This window comes from Balaenoptera physalus, assembly GCF_965194825.1.
Source record: "Balaenoptera physalus genome assembly, chromosome: 11".
In the NCBI taxonomy this organism is placed as follows: Eukaryota; Metazoa; Chordata; class Mammalia; order Artiodactyla; family Balaenopteridae; genus Balaenoptera; species Balaenoptera physalus.
In genome coordinates, this window is record NC_138896.1 from 81,735,521 (window position 1) to 81,760,439 (window position 24,919).

At 39.2% G+C, this 24,919-nt stretch overlaps 1 protein-coding gene and 1 long non-coding RNA gene across 17 annotated transcripts in view; one reads left to right on the forward strand and one right to left on the reverse strand.

Annotated features, from left to right (window-relative positions):
* The window catches only part of FHIT (fragile histidine triad diadenosine triphosphatase), a 1,480,075-nt gene that overhangs the window by 664,850 nt on the left and 790,306 nt on the right, over positions 1-24,919 (reverse strand). The window lies entirely within an intron of this gene.
* Positions 1,826-24,312, forward strand: LOC309637575. The gene is made up of 2 exons (XR_014250672.1): positions 1,826-4,614; positions 22,391-24,312. It is a non-coding gene; the product is annotated as an uncharacterized lncRNA (long non-coding RNA).

Genomic DNA, 24,919 nt, shown 5'->3' on the forward strand with positions numbered 1-24,919 from the left:
TCCTCAACATAATAAAGGCCATATATGACAAACCCACAGCCAACATCGTCCTCAAAGGTGAAAAACTGAAACCATTTCCACTAAGATCAGGAACAAGACAAGGTTGCCCACTCTCACCACTATTATTCAACATAGTTTTGGAAGTTTTAGCCACAGCAATCAGAGAAGAAAAAGAAATAAAAGGAATCCACATCGGAAAAGAAATAAAGCTGTCACTGTTTGCAGCTGACATGATACTATACATAGAGAATCCTAAAGATGCTACCAGAAAACTACTAGAGCTAAGCAATGAATTTGGTAAAGTAGCAGGATACAAAATATAGACCAATGGAACACGATAGAAAGCCCAGAGATAAACCCACGCACATATGGTCACCTTATCTTTGATAAAGGAGGCAAGAATATACAGTGGAGAAAAGACAGCCTCTTCAATAAGTGGTGCTGGGAATACTGGACAGCTACATGTGAAAGAATGAAATTAGAACACTCCCTAACACCATACACAAAAATAAACTCAAAATGGATTAAAGACTTAAAGGTAAGGCCAGACACTATCAAACTCTTAGAAGAAACATAGGCAGAACACTCTATGACATAAATCACAGCAAGATCCTTTTTGACCCACCTCCTAGAGAAATGGAAATAAAAACAAAAATAAACAAATGGGACCTAATGAAATTTAAAAGCTCTTACACAACAAAGGAAACCATAAATAAGATGAAAAGACAACCCTCAGAATGGGAGAAAATATTTGCAAATGAAGCAACTGACCAAGGATTAATCTCCAAAATTTACAAGCAGCTCATGCAGCTCAATATTAAAAAAACAAACAACCCAATCCAAAAACAGGCAGAAGACCTAAACAGACATTTCTCCAAAGAAGATATACAGATTGCCAACAAACACATGAAAGAATGCTCAACATCATTAATCATTAGAGAAATGCAAATCAAAACTACAATGAGATATCATCTCACAGCAGTCAGAATGGCCGTCATCAAAAAATCTACAAACAGTAAATTGTGGAGAAGGTGTGGAGAAAAGGGAACCCTCTTGCACTGTTGGTGGGAATGTAAATTGATACAGCCACTATGGAGAACAGTATGGAGGTTCCTTAAAAAACTAAAAATAGAACTACCATACGACCCAGCAATCCCACTACTGGGCATATACTCTGAGAAAACCATAATTCAAAAAGAGTCATGTACCACAATGTTCAGTGCAGCTCTATTTACAATAGCCAGGACATGGAAGCAACCTAAGTGTCCATCGACAGATGAATGGATAAAGAAGATGTGGCACATATATACAATGGAATATTGCTCAGCCATAAAAAGAAACAAAATGGAGGTATCTGTAATGACGTGGATGGACCTAGAGTCTGTCATACAGAGTAAGTCAGAAAGAGAAAAACAAATACCGTATGCTAACACATATATATAGACTCGGAAAAAAAAAAATGGTCATGAAGAACCTAGGGGCAAGACGGGAATAAAGATACAGACCTACTAGAGAATGGACTTGAGGATATGGGGAGGGGGAAGGGTAAGCTGGGACAAAGTGAGAGAGTGGCATGGACATATATACACTACGAAACGTAAAATAGATAGCTAGTGGGAAGCAGCCACATAGCACAGGGAGATCAGCTCGGTGCTTTGTGACCACCTAGAGGGGTGGGATAGGGAGGGTGGGAGGGAGGGAGATGCAAGAGGGAAGAGCTATGGGCACATATGTATCTGTATAACTGATTCAGTTTGTTAATAAAGCAGAAACTAACACACCATTGTAAAGCAATTATACTCCAATAAAGATGTTAAGGAAAAAAAAAGAAAAGAAAAAAATACAATGAAGATTCTTCTTATGCTTTGAAAGAAGACAGTGCTGGAGGAAAAAAAATCACTCTTGTGCAGAGTGAAATGATCGTAACTGCTAAGGACATTTTTGATTAGAAAATAAACACAAGATTAAATTATAGGTGCTGAGAAGGCAGACACAAAGGTTACATATTGTATGTTTCCATTTATATGAAATATCCAGAATAGATGAATTCATAGATACAGACACAGATTAGTAGTTAGCAAGGGCTGGGGGGAAGGGAGGATGGGGAGAAGGTGCTTAATGGGTAAGGGGTTTTACTTTGGAATGATGGAAATGTGCTGAAACTAGATGGAGGTGGTAATGGGTCAACACCTTGAAGGTACTAAACACAACTGAACTGTTCACTTCAAAATGGTTACCTTTATATGAGTTTTACTTCATTAAATTATGTTTAACATGAAAAAGAGATTAATTTCTAGGCTGTATACTAATAAAGGGGTCTTCCACTTTTTCTCCAGATCATTTAAAAAAATCACTATGAAAGATGAAAACATTCTCTGTCTCATGTTTGGGCTGAATTTGGGGGGAAGGTGGGAAACATTGTTTCTCTCTCTTCGTCCCCCCACAAAATCATGTATGAAAATGTACCAGGGCAACAAGGAAGCTTCTTCTGTATGGGTTATAGCCCCCACTACGATGTAAGGACATAGGAAATGCATCACATGGATAAACAAATTCTTTTCTGTGAAGATGGGACCCTCTCCACTCAGAGTATTCAAAGATTAACTTCATTTGCAGGAAAGGAAGGCACTTTTAAAAACAATTTAGAGGCAGAGCTTAGGTTGCTATCTGCTTAAGTTCAGGTTCTCTGACCAGCAGACACTGAATCAGAATTTGACATGCAAGAGATGTACTGGGGACAAAGGGAAGGAGGAGGAGCCGGCAGGGAGAGCCATCTTTCAGACCATGAAGCAGGTCTGACTCCTGTGAAGGAGGGGCAAACGCTAGGAGCTTTGGGTAGGAGGAGTCTTGAGCTCCAGGGTAATTCTGAAAAAGGTTTGGTCAGGCCCAGAAGAAGCCCTTGCACTAGTCTTCCAGGGAAGGCACCTCACTTATCACAGGTATGGGTCTGTCCTACTAGCTCACCTGCATTCTTTTCTTGGCTACAGGAAGTGCGGCCTCAGCTGGAGACAATGGTGAATCCAATACTGCAGCAACTGGGGTCTTCAGTCCATATGCTCTTGGGGCAAAAGATCTGAGGGGCACATTTTTATAGAACCACATCTAATAATGTCAAAGTCCTCACTGTACAGATTTGGCAGTGAGTGAGCTCCCCATCTCTCGCAGCAGTGAGAGACAGAAAGGTGTGACTAGTTGAAATGTGAAACTGATAACCAATTTTACTTTAAGTAAAAGTTTCTGCAACCTCTCCCCCTAAATCTGTGAAGTATACTGCTAAGGAGGGAGTGGAGAGAAAACACATAGCAATGAAAGTATAACTGTCCACCTTCTAAGCAAAATTCCAGGCAGCAAAGAAACTAACCAAATGAGCAAGAGAAAACCAAGGGTGTAATCTACAAATGGCAAGTCATATCCTGCACATCAAGTTTGGCAGTTAATTAACGTTAATTGAAAGTTTTACAAAGAAATACAGATTTTTGGTCCATTTAACCACATGGGAAACAGCATCAACACATAAAGTGTTAGCACTGCCCCATCTCAAATGAGTAATAAACCTGTTCTATTAGAGCAATATGAGCATTTTACAACATATCCATCAGTTTTGTACTTGTAATTTTTGTCTGAAATCTAGAGAGATACTTAGTAAATTACACAGTTGACACGTTAGAAAAATACTAAGGTTACTGTATGACCCAAAAAATCAAATTACATGGGAGGAATAAGGTACCTGGAATCGATCTATTTGGAACCAAATAGAAACATTATTTACATACTACATAGGTAGAAACAAAGGTTCAGGGGGAAAAAAAACAAACAACAACAAAATCTGGATGTGTGCCAAGAAAAGGCTTTAAAAAATATAATACAAATAATAAAAGCATTTATATATGTACGTACATACATACATAATTTTAAAAATAAGATGGTTTTGAAGAGGGAAAGGCCATGTATAAGAATGAAATTTTATCATATTCTGAGAAGTAACTACTATGCTTAACATAGAGTATTCTGAAAGCTAATGTTAATATATCTATTTGGGGTCAGATAATCAGTCCCTTTTAGAATATAATGTACTTTCTGTCAGCTTTCTACTCCTTGCAGGAACAATTTGCTAACCAGGAACTAAACAAATCACCTAAAAGTTAAAGTACATCTTCAGGTATTTTGTTTATATCCTAAGAAATGCTTCATCTTGCTGTATAGTACCTAGTTTATTAACTGTAAGGGATTTTGAGGAAAGTTCTCGGTGTGTGTGTGTGTGTGTGTGTGTGTGTTTCAATGAGATTTCTTTCTCCCTGGTCTAAAATGAATATGCCATTTTCTCCAGTTGTTAACCCTTATGATGGAGGAAGTCATATCCTTCAACATTTTGTGAAGAAAGGCTAGTTTCCCTCAGAGTCAAGTTCAAGGAGATAGATAACATTAAATGCCTGCGACATTCGCCGTCTCCCACAGTGACCGCCACCTGAAGGCCAGAGGCTAACTGCAATCTGATCCCACGTCTGCCTCACTGGCGCTTTGGCCCAGCTTCATCTGGGTCTGGAGACTAGAAACACCTATTTCACGGGCAGCAGGCAGTCCGACAGTCACACACACAGTGGAGCAATCAAAAAGGTGAGTGGGGGAATATTCCCTTTCAGAGGATAAATTACCTTTTCCTGGAAAATGATTATTGGCTGGCAATGAGGTGGTAATTTACTTCCCTCTAGCCTATAATAAACAAAAATACAAAGTAGGACACCATTTACAACAGCTGTGTGGGTGATTATAATCACCTTTTAGCCTTGAAACCACTCCCTATCTCATCAGCTATGATACATTTTTTTTTAGATTTTCATGCCTTCCAAAAGAAAAGCTTTTGTGTATCCCTATCTCATCAGCCATGATATATAAATATTTTTTTACATTTCTATGCATTCTAAAAGGAAAGCTTTTGTGTGTCTCACCTTGGCAAGCTGTCCTCACCGCCCCCTGTTACCAAACTTTACAGAGTTGTAGATTTCTTTTGAGGTAAACCCTATTTCTCAATTCAGAATACCCTCTTGCTTCCTGACTTCAGGAAGGAGTCTGAAGCAGGCATTTCGGTTACGGAAAGAGGACAAGAGAGTTGCATTATGTTAAGTCAGCAATGACTGAGCTGGTTGCTCTAGAAGGATGGCAGCATTCAGGGCAGAAAAATGTTCTTCTAGGTAGGATTGCTCATTTCATTGGGTCTTTTGGTGATCTAAGAGCCCAGCCTAAAGCAAGAGATGTTGCAACAAAGAGTATGGCAGTAATGAGAACAGACAGCACAGGAATTCGGGAGTTGTCTCTAGGTGCTGTAATGAAGTAGGGGACGGGAGGGGACAGCACATCTCGGGACCTGGAGAAGAGAGGAGATGGAAGAGGCGCTGGAATAGGAAGCAGAGGACGGAGGACTCTGACAGCAGTCTGAGCCCTAAGAAGGAAAGAACTTGAGGAGACGCTCCAGGGAAGAGGGTGGCCAAGCCTGTGGCATCAGACTTTGCATCGGAAGTGCAGTCCTGCTTTCTCACAGGATTATGCTCTGTTATCGCCACACATCCAGAAAAAGTCTCTTAGAAACAATCACCTTGGGTTGGTAGCCCAGGGGATTAGAGGAAGAGGTAAAGAGATCTGCCTGTCACCAAAGGCAAGAGGCTGAGTGGGGATGCCAGCTTGCACACGGAAGCAGGAATCCAGAGCGAGAGAGGCTAGGACTCGACAGGAGGGACCGCACACATGTCTGGAGACACTGGGGGCAGGGAGCTGGCCTTCCCACATCAAGTACGATTAGGCCATTGCCTTGGGAACAGGACAAAGGGGCGCTCAAAAGACCAAAGAACTTAGGGGCCATCAGGACTCAACAAGAGAAGTTTGTTAATCTAAACTTGAGGTCTGTAAAAAACAAAATTTAATTAGCTGTGAACATTTAAAAATGAGATGATTGAAGAAAAATCCAGGTATATTGCTCCTTTGGTTAAAAAAAAAAAAAAAAAAGAGAGAGAGAGAGAGACAAACTGAAAATGTCAGGCTTGAATTCCTAGGTGTTGCAGAGTGACTGTTGCCTTTACAGACAGCAAGGGCTGAAGAGTTCGTAACAGACCCAGCCCTCACCATTACCTACCACCTAGCCCAGTCCACTCATTTATGGGGTACACCTGCCCCTGGAGGCACCAGTTCTGCAAACCCTGAGAGCACAGGATTTGAAGGCTCCATCTATGAGGAAAGACATTTTCTATGCATTTACAATGGTTATTTTCACCTTGCCCATAGTGTCTGTTCAATATATGTGTGGTGAATTCCTTGGTTCTGAACTTGGAGGTGAAATGCAAGTTAATCTGCTGATATACGTGTGATCTCCATATTGGTTTTATGTTAATGAAAGGCCGGCGTGGTGCCATATGCCCCCAGAGCCATGCTCTGCCCTTCCTGACCTGTGCCCTGGAAAGTTATTTTCTATGTATCTACCAGACTCATTTATCTCCTGACTTCTGGTTCAGTTTGGCCAATGAAAATCATCAGCAAGAGAGCAGCGAGAAGACGGGGAAATTACTTGCTCTCCTTCTCATCATGCTTCAGTAACCCCTGCTTGGCCCCCTTGGTTAGGGTCAGCACTTAGGAGTCTCTGGCAACACATTTGCCCCTCCAGGTTTAGAGAAGGTCCCCGTTTCCCACCAGGGCTAGTGTCTGGTGCTTCTCCACTCCCTGTAGCTCTCTTAGCCCTGCTCACACCTCAGACAGAGTCCCTTTACTAAAATCCCTCCCACTAAGTCCTCTGATTGTGCCATCTGTTTCCTGCTGTGACTTGATAGTTCAGATGTGAACATTCCAAATTCAGGTACAGAAGTAGTTGGACAGAAAAAAATAACAAAAGGTAGAGAAAAAAGAGTAGATTCTGAATGAGTTTTGAAAAACATTGGGAGAAGTGCAGTCTTGCAGTTTGGTTTTCACAAGGCTTCCTCGCCTTAATCAGATACTTAAACAGTTGAGTATTCTCGGTCATTTCTTCTCTGAAGCCTTTCATTTCATGTGTAATTAGAAACACGCCAATCTGTAATGACGGCAGCCTTCAAAATGGTCAGTCTGTCACTTTCATATCCCTAACTCGAGACACAAATGCCTGCCTGATTAGTAAGCATCTTATTAAGGGGCTATTGTTTCCCCCACCCTGCCATCTCTTGATCTTTATCATCTTGCATTCTACTTAAAGAAGGGTTTAAAAAGAAGAAAGAAAATCCCACAGACACCCGATCAGACTGTATTCATAACCGAGGTAAAGTGCATCTGGTCTTGTCACTCACTGTTTTTGTTTTCCTGTCTAAATCTAAGAATAACCTGCAGTTAGTTGCAAAACAGGGAGGAAGTTTTCCAAGGACCATGGGTGGCAGAAATCAACCATGATGGAAATTCAAAGTCAAGAGTCAGACTGGCTGGATTCCACTGTGGCTGCCACTTAACTCTCTCAACTTTTTTGGTCGTGATACTTACTATTATAAACCTTAGTTTTACAAAAGATAGTAGCTATACCTAATTAGATCTGGCGGATAGCGTCTCTTGAAGAGAACACAGTCTAAAAACTGGTTGGTTTCTCAGTTGGCTGATACAGAGAAAAATAAGCTTTATTTTTACAAGTGATTAATTCTATTCACTTTTTAAAAACCTATTACTGCAGCCATATGCAGTAGATTTCTCAAAGATACCTGTTTTCAAATTATCTAAGTTTCAGAGCAGAAAGCCTGATGCTGGTTTAGATAATACAACGTTTTGCCTAAAATGAAGTAGGTTATTGGGTATATGTATATATACATACTACTCCTCTCTCTTCTGAGAGCTAGAAGTAGTCCAAAAATGGGACAGATTTTTTGTTCCTTGAGGGCTGAGAATATTAGTCCCTGTATCTTCATTGATAAACACAGCGCCTGGCACATAGTAGATGCTCAATCATAGTAGATGCTCATTCATTTTACTGAATGAAAAGGAAGCCCCTGTGGCCAACTGTCTGAGACTTCACACACTCTCATGCCAATACTTGGAATAAGTATCTACTCTTAAGGACCACCTTTCCACAGTGATGCTCATGCCCAGAACTCAAATCTTATTTGACGGAGATCCTACAGTACCACATAAAGGTTCTCACTGGTTCTCTGTGTAGCATACAAAGTGTACACTCTGGCCTACAGAGGATAATGGAGCCCACAGTCCCTGTCGTTCTCAAGTACTACTTATTTCCTCCAAAAATGAAAGCCCAGGTAGGCGAAGATAGAAAAAGAAGCATTGAAATGACCAGTGTAAAAAAGCAGAATTGTATTGACAGAGTGAGGCCAAGAAAAAAGCAGTTAGAAGGTTTATCTTCATGCAGCTTTAACAGTGCTGGTTGCTAAAATTATCTCAGGAGCTGGTGGCATTTGGATTTCTTCTCAACAGACCTGGGAGTAGGCAGAGTTTAAGCTCCTTTCCTGAGAAGCATCCAATGACATTCTACAGGAGTAAACATCTATATCTTTGCCTAGAACACTGTGGTCAAGAATTCCTAAGCTTTCTTTAGTGGCACGACAAATGCAGCGCTGAAAAGGGGAGCGAGGGTGGGGCATGTTTGTAACACAAACTCTCCTCAGGTAGTGAGGGCCAAGGGTTATGTTGATAGATCTACATGGTGGTACTGAATCCTTTCAGAGAGAGAGATACTCAAAAATTTGTATGGAATAGCTCCCTCACACGAGAAGAATATACATATACCATCAATCATCATGAATTAAAATTATCTTCCAATAGCCTAATGTACCAATTAAGAAATAATGTGCCCTTCAATAAAGATTTGTTCTGATTATATCAAAGAGGGAGAGGCTCACCTAGGCACTCAGTTTTCTCCAACACCCCCATCTCTAATCTAAGTCGCTTACCTCTCTTTGAAAAAGGGAGCCTTATATAACTTAGAGCTCCCTTGGCAGCATCAAGAAACCCTGTGGCAATGAAACTACGACAGACCCTGGAGCAAAAAAACTGTCAACACATGGTAAGTCATCAGAACTGTGAGAAGAATGCAAAATCTCTAAGACGGAAGAGGCTATTTATCACCTAACAAACAAACAAAAGAAAGTATATTTTAAACTGCACCCCACAAAAATGAGCATCTATCATTTCAAGCCATCAAGTATATATTGTACTACTGGTTGTGTCAGGATTTGGCAGGAGCCAAGGCTCTATTCCTGATTTGGGGGAAAAAAAAAATCATTCATTCTTTAGGACAAGGTTTAAAGTCACCACCTCTGGACACATTCCCTGAGCCCAGGTTGATGTTCCTTTCACTGAATTTACACAGGTAGCTCTTTGTTCCTCTCTCCATCACAGCACTAAGATTGTTATTTTATTTGTCTCCAAAAAGACAGTAGGCTCCACAAGAGCTAGGACCATGTCTGTCTCCTAAATTCCCAGTACCTGCCACTGTGCTTGGCTTACAGGAACAGTTAAGGAACAGCCCTTGGATTTGTTGAATGTAAGTTTTTTGAAGTCCCAAGACCAGTCTTTACATACCCAATAACAAAAGCCTAAATATCTGAGGAGTTGCCAGTATTATGGGGCCCAACATTCCCAGGCTCCCATTCAGTAAGGGCACGTGACACAGGCCTTTCAGGTAACTGACTCAGAAAGTGACGGGAGGCAATAGGAGCTACCACAGAAATCCAGATTCTGAATGAGCAGGACAAAAGGACATCCAGGTTTCCAGGGTGGCAGCATCAGAGATCCTGCAGTATATTTCTTTTTTTCCTCAAGCTAGCTAGACCAGTGGTTTTTAACTGGGTTCAATTTTGCCATTTTGGTCCACACCCAACCCCTGCCAATGCCCAGGGATACTTGGCAATTTTTAGACATTTTTGGCTGTCACAGCTGGAAGGGTGCTACTGACATTTAGTCAGTATAGGCCAAAGATGGTACTAAACACCCCGCAGTGCAGAGAACAGTCCTCCCTCCACCCCCAGCCCCCACCCCTCCAAGAAAATGTCCACAGGGTAGAGGTTGAGAAACCCTGTGCAAGACTGATTTTTGTTGTCTACAACTAAAGATGACCATCTGTGCCTTTCTAAGCCTCAATTTCCTTATCAGTAACAAAGCAAAAATAATCAAGTTCCTAAGTGTTAAGTGACAGAGCCTATCACATAGCAAGTGCTTATTTTTATCAGATATTTGTAGTAACCATTATCATAACAAAAGGCAACATTTATTCTGCACTTAGCATGGATGTTAGGTACCATGCTAATTATCTTAAAAATTGGTATACAGAGACCTTCAAGATGGCGGAGGAGTAAGATGTGGAGATCACCTTCCTCCCCATAAATACATCAAAACTACATCTACATGAGAGAGTGGCATGGACATATATACACTACCAAATACAAAATAGATAGCTAGTGGGAAGCAGCCACATAGCACAGGGGGATTAGCTCAGTGCTTTGTGACCACCTAGAGGGGTAGGAGGGAGACACAAGAGGGAGGAGATATGGGGATATATGTATATGTATAGCTGATTCACTCTGTTATAAAGCAGAGCTAACAAAACATTGTAAAGCAACTATACTCCAATAAAGATGTTAAAAAAATAATACACCTACATGTGGAACAACTCCTACAGAACACCTATTGAACGCCGGCAGAAGACCTCAGACTTCCCAAAAGGTTTGCTTTTACCATTTGTCCTAGGGTTCTGTCTGTTCATTTTTGTTTATTGTTTTTTGTTTGTTTGTTTTCTTTTTATGAGTGTGGGTGTACGTTTTTCTGTGTGATTTTTGTCTGTTGAGTTTTGCTTTTACCATTTGGATTGGGGCTCTTTCTGCTTGGCTTTTTTTTCTTTTCCCCCCTTCCTTTTCATCTGAGCCATGCAGCTGGCAGGGTCTTGGTGCTCCAGCCGAGTGTTAGGCCTGAGCCTCGGTGGTGGGAGAGCCGAGTCCAGGACAATGGACCACCAGAGACCTCCTGGCCCCACGTAATATCAATTGGCAAGAGCTCTCCCAGAGATCTCCATCTCACACTAAGACCCAGTTCCACCCAACGGCCAGCAAGCTCCAGTGCTGGATGCTCATGCCAAACAATTAGCAAGACAGGAACACAAACCCACCCATTAGCAGAGAGGCTGCATAAAATCATACTAAGCTCACAGACACCCCAAAACACACCATCAGACTCGGGACTGCCCACCAGAGAGACAAGATCCAGCCCCACCCACCAGAGCACCAGCACCAGTCCCATCACCAGGAAGCCTACACAAGCCACTAAAACAACCTCACCCACTGGGGGCAGACACCAAAAATAATGGGAACTAGGAACCTGCAGCCTGTGAAAAGGAGACCCCAAACACAGTAAGTTAAACAAAATGAGAAGACAGAGAAATATGCAGCAGATAAAGAAGCAAGTTAAAAACCCACCAGACCAAACAAATGAAGAGGAAACAGGCAGTCTACATGAAAAAGAATTCAGAGTAATGATAGTAAAGATGATCCAAAATCCTGGAAATAGAATGGAGAAAATAAAAGAAATGGTTAACAAGGACCTAGAAGAACTAAAGAGCAAACAAACAATGATAAACAACACAAGAAATTAAATTTAAAAATCTCTAGAAGGAATCAGTAGCAGAATAACTGAGGCAGAAGAACGGATAAGTGACCTGGAAGATAAAATAGTGGACATAAATACCGCAGAGCAGAATAAAGAAAAAAGAATGAAAAGAATTGAGGACAGTCTCAGAGACCTCTGATACAACATTAAACGCACCAACATTCAAGTTATAGAGGTCCCAGAAGAAGAAGAGGAAAAGAAAGGGTCTGAGAAAATATTTGAAGAGATTGTAGTCAAAAACATCCCAAACATGGGAAAGAAAATAGTCAGTCAAGTCCAGGAAGCACAGAGAGTCCCATACAGGATAAATCCAAGAAGAAACATGTCAAGACACATATGAATCAAACTAACAAAAATTAAACACAAAGAAAAAATATTAAAAGCAGCAAGGGAAAAGCAACAAATAACATACAAGGGAATGCCCATAAGGTTAACAGCTGAACTTTCAGCAGAGGCTCTGCAAGCCAGAAGGGAGTGCCAAGACATATTTAAAGTGATGAAAGGGAAAAACCTACAACCAAGATTACTCTACCCAGCAAGGATCTCATTCAGATTCTACGGAGAAATTAAAAACCTTACAGACAAGCAAAAGTTAAGAGAATTCAGCATCACCAAACAAGCTTAAAAACAAATGCTAAAGGAACTTCTCTAGGCAGGAAACACAAGAGAAGAAGACCTACACAACCAAACACAAAACAATTAAGAAAATGGTAATAGGAACATACATATTGATAATTACCTTAAATGTAAATGAATTAAAAGCTCCAACCAAAAGACACAGACTGGCTGAATGAATACAAAAACAAGACCCATATGTATGCTGTCTACAAGAGACCAACTTCAGACCTAGGGTCACATACAGACTGAAAGTGAGGGGATGGAAAAAGATATTCCATGCAAATGGAAATCAAAAGAAAGCTGGAGTAGCAATTCTCATATCAGACAAAACAGACTCAAAAATAAAGATTATTTCAAGAGACAAAGAAGGACACTACATAACGATCAAGGGATCAATCCAAGAAGAAGATGTAACAATGGTAAATATTTATGCACGCAACACAGGAGCACCCCAATACATAAGGCAAATGCTAATGGCCATAAAAGGGGAAATTGACAGTAACACAATAATAGCAGGGGACTTTAACACCCCCCATTCACCAATGGACAGATAATCCAAAATGAAAATAAATAAGGAAACACAAGCTTTAAATGATACATAAGACAACATGGGCTAAATTGATATTTATAGGACATTCCATCCAAAAACAACAGAATACACTTTCTTCTCAATGCTCATGGAACATTCTCCAGAATAGATCATATCCTGGGTCACAAATCAAGCCTCGGTAAATTTAAGAAAACTGAAATCATATCAAGTATCTTTTCCGACCACAATGCTATAAGACTAGGTATCAATTACAGGGAAAAAAGCGTAAAAAATACAAACACATGGAGGCTAAACAATACACTACTAAATAACCAAGAGATCACTGAGGAAATCAAAAAATACCTAGAAACAAATGACAGTGAAAACACGACAGTCCAAAACTTATGAGATTCAGCAAAAGCAGTTCTAAGAGGGAAGTTTAGAGCAATACAATCCTACCTCAAGAAACAAGAAAAATCTCAAAAAAACAACCTAACTTTATACCTAAAGCAATTAGAGAAAGAAGAACAAAAAACCCCAAAGTTAGCACAAGGAAAGAAATCATAAAGATCAGATCAGAAATAAATGAAAAAGAAATGAAGAAAACAATAACAAAGATCAATAAAACTAAAAGCTGGTTCTTTGAAAAGATAAACAAAATTGATAAACCATTAGCCAGACTCATCAAGAACAAAAGGGAGAAGACTCAAATCAGCAGAATTAGAAATGAAAAAGGAGAAGTAACAACTGACACTGCAGAAATGCAAAGGATCATGAGAGACTACTGCAATCAACTATATGCCAATAAAATGGACAACCTGGAAGAAATGGACAAATTCTTAGGAAAGCAAAACCTTCCAAGACAGAACCAGGATGAAACAGAAAATATGAACAGACTGATCACAAGCACTGAAATTGAAACTGTGATTAAAAATCTTCCAACAAACAAAAGCCCAGGACCAGATGGCTTCACAGGCAAATTCTATCAAATATTTAGAGAAGAGCTAACACCTATCCTTCTTAAACTCTTCTATAATATAGCAGACGGAGGAACACTCCTCAACTCATTCTACGAGGCCACACTCACCCTGATACCAAAACCAGACAAAGATGTCACAAAAGAAGAAAACTACAGGCCAATGTCACTGATGAATATAGATGCAAAAATCCGCAACAAAATACTAGCAAACAGAATCCAACAGCACATTAAAAGGATCATACACCATGATCAAGTGGGGTTTATCCCAGGAATGCAAGGATTCTTCAATAGATGCAAAACAATCAGTGTGATACAACATATTAACAAACTGAAGGAGAAAAACCATATGATCATCTCAATAGATGTAGAAAAAGCTTTCAACAAAATTCAACACCCATTTATGATAAAAACTACAGAAACCAGGCACAGAGGGAACTTACCTCAACATAATAAAGGCCATAAATGACAAACACACAGACAACATCGTTCTCCATGGTGAAAAACTGAAACTATTTCCTCTAAGATCAGGAACAAGACAAGGTTGCCCACTCTCACTGCTATTATTCAAAACAGTTTTGGAAGTTTTGGCCACAGCAATCAGACAAGAAAAAGAAATAAAAGGAATCCACATCGGAAAAGAAGAAGTAAAGCTGTCACTGTTTGCAGATGACATGATACTATACATAGAGAATCCTAAAGATGCTACCAGAAAACTACTAGAGCTAAGCAATGAATTTGGTAAAGTAGCAGGATACAAAATATAGATCAATGGAACAGGATAGAAAGCCCAGAGATAAACCCATGCACATATGGTCACCTTATCTTTGATAAAGGAGGCAAGAATATACAGTGGAGAAAAGACAGCCTCTTCAATAAGTGGTGCTGGGAATACTGGACAGCTACATGTGAAAGAATGAAATTAGAACACTCCCTAACACCATACACAAAAATAAACTCAAAATGGATTAAAGACCTAAATGTAAGGCCAGACACTATCAAACTCTTAGAGGAAAACATAGGCAGAACACTCTATGAGATAAATCACAGCAAGATCCTTTTTGACCCATCTCCTGGAGAAATGGAAATAAAAGCAAAAATAAACAAATGGGACCTAATGAAACTTAAAAGCTTTTGCACAGCAAATGAAACCATAAACAAGACCAAAAGACAACCCTCAGAAGGGGAGAAAATATTTGCAAACAAATCACCAGACAAAGGATTAATCTCTAAAATATACAAGCAGCTCATGCAGCTCAATATCAAAAAAACAAACAACCCAATCCAAAAATAGGCAGAAGACCTAAACAGTCATTTCTCCAAAGAAGATATACAGATTGCCAACAAACACATGAAAGGATGCTCAACATCACTAATCATTAGAGAAATACAAATCAAACACACAATGAGATATCACCTCACACTGGTCAGAAAGGCCATCATCAAAAAAATCTACAAACAGCAGGTTCTTATTAGTTATCTATTTTATACATATTAGTGTATATATGTCAATCCCAATCTCCCAATTCATCCCACCACCATAAATAAATAAAAAAGAAAAAAAAATGAACCTTCTGTATAGCAAAGGGAATGCTACTAAATCTGTGTAATGACCTATATGGGAATAGAAGCTAAAAAAGAATGGATACATGTATATGTATAACTGATTCACTTTGCTGTACAGCAGAAACTAACACAACATTGTAAGTCAACTATACTCCAAAAAAAGTTAATTAAAAAGAGAAAAACAAATATCATATGCTAACATATATATATATGGAATCTAAAAAAAATGCTTCTGATGAACCTAAGGGCAGGACAGGAATAAAGATGTAGATGTAGAGAATGGACTTGAGGACACAGGGAGGGGGAAGGCTAAGCTAGGATGAAGTGAAAGAGTAGCACTGATATATATACACTACCAAATGTAAAATAGCTAGCTAGTGGGAAGCAGCTGCAGAGCACAGAGAGATCAGCTCGGTGCTTTGTGACCACCTAGAGGGGTGGGATAAGGAGGGTGGGATAAGGAGGGTGGGAGGGAGGCTCAAGAGGGAGGGGATATGGGGATATATGTACACATATAGCTGATTCACTTTGTTATACAGCAGAAACTGAAACAGCATTGTAAAGCAATTACACTCCAATAAAGATGTTAAAAAAAATTGGTATAATAATTGCATATCCCCCAGTGCTCAAAAAACACTTAGTGGATTGATAAATGTTGATGAATGACTGTTTGTAAAATGGTCACAAGCACAGGCACATATATAAGACATAAAAATGTTTATCAGAACACAATGCTCAAAACCGTAAATTAAATTCCTCTTTTTCCATTAAGAATACTTTTCTCTAAAAATTTCCTGATCTTCAAAACGAGGTAATCTCACAGGCAAACTCAAAGCTGTTCTGTCCTTCGATTCAGACAAAATACAATCAAACGAGGCATGGTTGAAACCTATTTCTGCTGGCCCGGCAGACCACTGGAGCCAAGGCTGCCACTAATTCGGTCCTGCTATATGCAGGAAAGTGAAAAAGACACATGGCACTTCAAATAAATCAATTTCCTTTATTAGTTTCCTTTCTTTATTGTTTGCTTTTACTGTACGTTTTGTGGATCAAGTTAATCATTTTCATGTAAAGATCAATCTCAATACGGGCTTTCACTTTAAAGTCATTGTCAGATTTTGTGGAGATGCCAAATTCTAAAGAAGGATGGGAAATTATACACTAGATTTTTATTTCCAGCAGCCCAACCATTCCATAGCTTTTTAATAATCACATCCCCAAATCATCTTCTCCACTCTTGGCAATAAGATGTGCCCTTGCCAAGATTGGGTCCATTTCCCAATTTATGCCAATTGGATACTCTCTCTTTGAAACCTGAATCTTGATTATGGTAACCAAAAGACTCAAAAGAACTGGAAATTTTTGCTTCCAATAGGGCTGTTCTCATAAAACTGTCAAGTAGCTCTTGCTCTCTATAACCACACTTCTACCCTGTGTCCTGTCCATTCCCAAGTCTCATTCTCCAATCTCCTACTACCTGTACAGTGAACTACCCTAGAGACTGTCAATTAATTCATTTTTTCCTTAAACTAACTAAAATCTACTTCTGTTTGCTTAAAACCAAGGCATTGCTAACCGTTACTGGTAAAAATACTGGATTACTTAGGACATTACAAAATTCTACTGATATGTGCAGATGTAGATTCAGGGTATGATACTTCTGCTGTTTCTCCTTCATTTAACCTGTTACCCACCTTGTGCCTCAGTTCATAGGTCTGTGAAACAAAAAATCGTTGAGGAAGCCTAACAATTAGAGATGCTTAGTAAGCCAAGAAGGTTGCTACTACAAAGTTTCCTACAGATCAGGCTACTTGAAACCATAAGCAAGTGATCAAATCTTTTTGAATACTGTGAAATTTATCTAGATCAGACACTTATTAAGAAGGACTCATGCTCCACGTTCAGACAATACTCAAGGGTAAGATACGTATTTAAATATTTGCAAAATGCACATAAATAAACACATACACACATATACATGTTAACAATACTTCTACGTTTCTTTTCCCTTTGATGAATTGTTGATCCATAAAGAAGAGTTTCATACAACCGTTACCAGGACTTGTTGAAGCCACTCACAGTGAAAGCTATATTTAAATTTTCAAGTATCAGTTACATACTAAACAAAGGTTCTACTGAAGACAGTAAATGCCTCATTTTGAAAGTATCTAAGAGAACTTTTTTTCAAGTTTCTTCCATCAGTCCCTATCAAGTAACTTTTTGAAAACATAGGCAAGTTTATATATACAAATATATAAGGACATACTCAAGCACATTTATTCTGTAAACACTCATTTCAAATAAGCTGCACTGGCAACATCATAGCCTATAACAGTTAAGCTCACTGAACACATTGGACATGATGTCGAGTTTCAACATACTTCCTCAACTGAGACTTGAGCCGAAAATTGGGGTTAAACTGGGCTTCCAGACTTAGACCTGAACATTTAGTTCTAAATAAATCCCATCCTAGGACCCCTCCCCCCAACTCTCAATCCATATTTGCCTACCAGGCACCCCCTAGAACAGCTACCTGCATCCATAACATTTAAGAATACAGACATCCCAGAAGTTCACTACATGTGAAATCCAACGTAGCAAGAAATCACAGTCAAAAGAAATGAACAAAGAGAATGAGATTTGGGGATCTTTAAAGATAGATGACAGAAAGTGAGGAAAAAGAGGAAAGCAAAAAGGTCACAGAAAAGTCATGGGAAGACTGAAATAAGGGAGATGAAGGAGACAAGTCAGGGAGGAAAAAGGGGCGCTGAGGGTTTAGACTAGGAATAACTGACAAAAGAAAATGAAGGTCTGTATTTTAGGCCAAGTGTGCCATCTACTTTCCAATTTGGTATTTCCTAAGAGCTAATGGTACAGTAGACACTGCAGAAATTGGAAAAAAATTAGTGTTTTAAAAATATTAGTATTAGTATCAAAACTTTGGTATTGATGCAGTTCTATCTTGGCACCTGCCCTCAAAGGAAAGATCAATTCCCACTGTAGGGGTGGACTTTTTTTTTAAATGCTCCTAAATGGCTTTCCTGAGAGTATTTAGAAGAGTTACCTGCCATAGATTAAAGAATGCATGTCCTTTAGCAGATGATAACACGGAGCTATACAGCACTGAGACTAAGTCCATTGGTCTTAGGTCTGGAGTCATACTCTCTGGGCTCAAACCTCAACACTGTAGCTTAAGAGTTGGGTGGCTGGGGCTTCCCTGGTGGCGCAGTGGTTAAGAATCCGCCTGCCAATGCAGGGGACATGGGTTCGAGCCCTGGTCCGGGAAGATCCCACATGCTATGGAGCAACTAAGCCCGTGTGCCACAACTTCTGAGCCTGTGCTCTAGAGCCCACGAGCCACAACTACTGAGCCTGCGCTCTAGAGCCCACGAGCCACAACTACTGAAGCCCACGCGCCTAGAGCCTGTGCTCCGCAACAAGAGAAGCCACCACGGTGAGAAGCCCGCGCACCGCAACGAAGAGTAGCTGCCGCTCGCCACAACTAGAAGAAGCCCGCGTGCAGCAATGAAGACCCAATGCAGCCAAAAATAAATTAAAATAAAAAAGAGTTGGGTGGCTTCTGCCAATTCCTTAGTGTGTCCTTTGACACACTAAGAACCTCCATTTCCTCCTTTGCACAACAGAGGAATACCTACCTCACTGGATTCCTATAAAGATTAAATATGATAGCACATATTGGAAAATTAAATCATAAGTTCCAAGTTCTTTTAGTCTGCCTTGATTAAAATTATAATTAAAATCACTGGCCATTAATTTCAGAGCAGTTAGTGAAAAAATAGGTAGAGAAATTGTTGACCCAAGGGCTATTGCAAATATTAAGTCCTAGAGTAATCAGAATCCTTTGTTTAGAGAGAAAGAAGTGGTCTAAAGCAAAGCAAATTTAAGACAAATTTGTATTTTTCAAGTTCTCATCAAGTTGAATATTTGCATAATTCAGTTTACTAAAGGTGGCAATTATCTATGTACAAACTGAAAGATTTGCTTTAACAAATAACAGTCAATCTGTAACCTTGGACTCTGGAGGTTTATAATGAGAAACTACATTTGTTGGAATGTTTGTATTATTTCTTGTTCCATAGGAAGTTAGCTTTGCTACCTAATGCTGTAATAACCACTGACTGAGACCTCAATGATCTAGTTATAATTTACTCAAGCTGTTTTAAAAAGCAGAACATGTTCTTGCTTTCAGTAATACATCTAAACTCATCCTTCCTTGGAGCAAGTTATTTTGCAATTAAAATAAATAAGAAAGAAACAGATTATCATCATAACAACACAAAATCTTCATTTTTCACAATAATGCAACTTGTTTAGCAATCCCAAGTATTCTTATGCAACACTAAACTACTTTAGTTTTTCTCCTGGATGTATCTCTAAAGAAGTATGAGGAATATTTATTGTGTTTCAAAAAGCAAACAGGTATGCAACCCATCTGCTTAAAATCTTATAGGGTAACATAGACAAAGCAAGATAAAAAAGCTTCCAACTTTAAAAAGTGTTCAACTCTAAATAATGAGAAAATCGAGCAAACACAACACTTTAACAACATTAATGCATTTTAATGCTTAATAATTCTGACAAGAAGTACAAATTTAAGGGAATAGAAGCAAAACAGAGGATAATTCAGAATACTAAGAATCTGTTATTGTTTAGCTGAATGCATAGGTAAAATTAAATAGGAAAAGTAATGTCAGGTTTTGATGCAGCTGTTTAGTAGCTGTATCTAGAGACAGAGGCAAGTAGATCTTAAGCACTTCTGTCCCATCTAGGTGAGACTATTCACCAGTAAGAAGAAAACAGAAATAAGTGAGTATTTACCCAGACGGTAAAAGATGGCAGGTAATTTTGAATATTTGTTAGCCTCTCTAGAATTCAGAGTACTGAAGAAGAGAAAGCCTACCTCAAAAGAGTAAAAAGGAAGAAAAATCAGCTGGTTATAGTGGGCGTTTTAGTTACAAGACTGATGCAGGTTAATTTCATTCTAACCAAGCAATTATCAATAGATTCTCACAAGGTCTGACTGTGGATAAAAGTACTGCAAGAAATGATTTTAAATATTTTAATTGGCAAAAGATAAAATTATAATGTGTTCAAACTGCTTTTTTTACTTTGAAAATAATCGACATAAGTAGATAACACCTTATGGATAACTACTTAAAATATATACCAGTCACTTTTCACAGCATTGTATTAAAAATCAGAATTGAATTTTCATATGTAGGATGAGCAGTATACCCTTCATTTTATTTTATAAATGCAAGAGAGTTAATGAGTTAAGTAATTTTCCTGGAAAACTATTGAATAGGACAGAAGATGAATTTTTAAATGTTATTTAAGAAGTTTATATATATATATGTGTGTGTATATATATGTGTGTGTGTGTGTGTGTGTGTGTGTGTGTAGCGAGAGAGATATATATAAGCTTGCTTCTCTTCTCATAAGCATTCTGCTTATTTAGTGACTCCCTGCAAACACACACTGCAATCCAAGATCTTCCTTATTCCTATATGGAGTGAAAAAGACAGAAAGTTTAAAGTTTTAGTCTTTGCAAAATACATCTACCTTCCTGTTGACCAATAATTCTGGGATCCTGAGGCAGACAGGGACACTTAAATAGTCGAAGAGAGGACCTGGGGAAAACATTAACCCCTCATACATGTATCTAAGACTTTATGTTACATATGTTATATACACATAAAGGACTTCCACCTGCACCAATGTACAAGGATCTTAGTTTCAAAGTAACGTGGATTACAAGATTCTGATGTCAATATTCTTCACCAATCAGAAAATTCTTAAATTAGTTCTTAAATGAATTGGTTTTCCCAGTCTATTCTGTAAGACATTTTGCCTTCCTGTAAAGAACGAAAGCTTATCTTATTTCTTATTTCAAATTGGAAATTATCAAAGAAACCAGCATCTGCTCGGGGGAAAAAAATGGCACATTACTCTTCATAATCTCTTCTCCTCTAAGAAAATAATCCACTTAATGTGTCCAGAAGGACAAAAATCCTACTACTATACTGGAGAGTACAGACTACCAAGGAACAGAGCCATTTATGAAAACACTGAGGAAGTGCCAAAGACTGAAGGGTTCATACAGCCACTGCTAATTACTATGTATATTGTAATTCTGGACCTACTGGTGATGTATTGGCTGATCTTTCTGGATTGTGTCTTTCCAGCTAAATGTTGTTTATTTTCCACATAATGCAAATGACAGGGAGGATGTTGGTTTGTGACTGGCAAGGTAAAAACTTAAAAATCATGTTTTAGATCAGGTCACAAAAAATGCACCAGACCATCATTATGAAAAAGATAATGTTTTCAACAAACCTCACACATTATATAATTTTGGGTAAAATATAAAAGATATAAATGTCCCACCATGAATATATTTGAGCTGGATTCATTTGACAATGCTGAAATCTCTAGTGATAACGATTCCCAAAAAGATGTGAATCTGAGTTTTCCCACTGGAAAACTCCTGGATGATGCCTTAGGAAAGTTAAGTTGGAATACACGTTTTAAACATTTAACAAATAAATTTATATTTATTATTTTGAAGGAAAGCCTTTTCACTGTGTTATCACCACCTCCGGGATTTTAGCCTGGAAAGTTTATCAAAATAAAAGGAGGAAAAAAAATAAATAAATAAAAAATAAAAGGAGGGCAGTTTATTATCATTTATTTGAGAAGAATCCTGAGGAGGGGGGATAAGGGCATGTATTAGCTTGCATTCCTCATAATCCATTAGCAGGTACTTTTGTCAATAGAGTATGAGGACAGAAAAGTAAGACTACTTTCATATTTAGGTCCCTAAGAGATTCAGAATCTCCATCTCCTTTCCATCTGCCATGATTTACATTTTATTTTAATGTGGCCTGTTAACAAATCTCCCTCCCTCTGTAGCTTCCTAGTCTCTCCCAAGATCATGGGAACTGTACCCAATATATTTCAATTGTGAGTACCATACACTGAGCACCAGTGTTGAGCTAGGTAATCCGCAAATCTTACCCCGTTCGTTCTCACAGCCATGCCAGGATGTAATTGTTATTTTCTCCATTTCACAGGTGGGCAACCTCTGGCTCAGGGAAGCTAAGAACCCGACTCAAGCTTTCTCACCTAAGAAGGGGCTGAGCTGAGATTCAAATCCACACCTAACTCTTAGACCCGCTGCTGATGATGATAAAAGGCAAAAAGAGAGTCCACTTCTAGAAGACTGTAAGTTCTTCTACCTACACGCAGCGAATGATTTTCACCAGCCCTTTAGAGAAGATCTGAAGGAGTAATCAGAGGGGAAACCTATCAAATAGAGGGGAACGCCGTCAAGGAGTTAATAAATTCAAGGACTGTGAGAGGGAGTGAGGTATTAAAGAGAGGGAGGGCCAGACATGGGGCTGGTGGCGGGGGAGGGGGAGAGGGAGGAAAAGAAAGGCAGAGCGGTGGAAGAGCTTTCCCGATTTTAACCTTCACAATGCGAATGGCTCAGAACACTGGCGAGTCTAGGCCAATGGAGTTAAAAATCTTAGTCAAGAAGTACCATGTCAACTCCAATGCTGCTTGCCCTGATGTGCCCGTGTTACTTCCGCAGTAAGTGCATGTTAAGTGAACTGAACACTGTCTCTCTCCTCAAACTGAAACATCTATAGTGGTAAAGACATTGCCACTGGATTTGAAAGCAGCAGAGCAAGTTGGTTGCAGGAAGCAGTGTGAGTTTGTTTGTGTGTGTGTGTGTGTGTGTGTGTGTGTGTGTGTGTGTGCAGCATGTAAATTATCCTTGTAAACAGCTTACAAATTAGTTATGAAACTAGTAGTGTGTGGTTGTCTACATAAATAACAAAAAAGCAAACAAGCAAAAAAATGCAGATCGGAAGAAATATAACCTCAGTCACTTTCATATTAACTGATCATCCACTCATCCATTTGCTTAAATATTTATTTAATATCTACCACATGCCAGGCACTGTGCTACATGCTAGGGGATATGTTGGTGAATAAAATAGGTATGGTTTTAGTAATTACCAAGCTTATGATCTAGTTCGGAAAACAGACGACTTTCAAGTAAAACAGAAATAAACATGTAACTACAAATTGTGATAGGGTATGAAGGAAACAAACAGGGTACAATGCTAAAGGCTGGCAAGACAGGTGGTGGGCTAGGGAGAGACAGGTTTAGACCAGGTGGTTAGGAAAGACCTGAGACTAAACTCTAGAACCCAGCTGGTTCTCAAACGTGAGCATGCAACAGAATCCCAGGGAAGGCTTGTTACCAGATTGCTAAGCCCCATCTCCTCCACATGTCTGATTCAGTAGCTGTGGAGTTGTGCAGATCATCTGCATTTCTAATAAGTTCCTAGGTGATGCTGACGCTGATCCCATTGCACTAGGAAACATACTTTGAGAACTGGTCTAGGGCATGGTACATGAACAAAGGTTGGGAGATGAGGCAAGGAAGCTATAGATGTCCTTACAAATGACTGGTGACAAGATCAGTGCCAAATTCAAACACTATCTAGGACTTAGAGTCAGTCTAGATAATCAAGACAATAAACACTGTTTTCCTTCCTAAAAGAAAGGACTCTATTACCGTCTTCTAAGCTAAGAATCTATAACAAATTCGATCAAGGAATACAAAGAACCAACTCCACAAAGCACTCCTAAATTGATACATCATCTAGGGCTTCCCAGGTGGTGCAGTGGTTGAGAATCTGCCTGCCAATGCAGGGGACACGGGTTCGAGCCCTGGTCTGGGAAGATCTCACATGCTGTGGAGCAACTGGGCCCGTGAGCCACAATTACTGAGCCTGCACATCTGGAGCCTGTGCTCCGCAACAAGAGAGGCCGCGATAATGAGAGGCCCGTGCACCGTGATGAAGAGTGGCCCCCATTTGCCGCAACTAGAGAAAGCCCTCGCACAGAAATGAAGACCCAACACAGCCAAAAATAAATAAATAAATAAATAAATAAATAAACCCAAAGTTTAAAAAAAAAACAGATGTAATACATCATCTATCATCCAAAAACCTTGATGTTATCAGAACATATTTAATAGAGAAGATAAAAGAGTTCAGAGGGTGACATTATAAGGATTATGTCAAAGATGGCATTTCTGCTAAAAGAAGAGGACATGATCTTACAATTATTGTCAGAGGAATCTAAGTTACATATAAAGAAGATACCCTTGACCTCATATGGTTTAAAATATTTAACTGGCTTCCAAAGGAGAATAACCTTTATTAGCATTTTTAAAAATAGAAAGCCACCAGAATTTTGATGGTCTGGTGGTTCTCAAACTTTAGTCTGCCCCAAAATCATCTGGGAACTTGTTAAAAGTGTAGATTTCCAAGGACATCCTCAGAGTTTGATGATTAAATCAGATGATGTGAAGCCCAGGAATCTGCATTTTAATAGACATCCTCAGACACTCTGACATTGGTAGACTAAGGACTACAGTTCATGAGAAACGCCTAGTTAGGGCCAGGTTCCCCATAAAAGGCAAAATCCAGATGGATTATCTCTTACACTTTGACAGGGATGCAATTGTTATTGAAGGGTTATTATGTGCCAGGAACTGTGCTGGACACTTCTTAAAAGCGTCT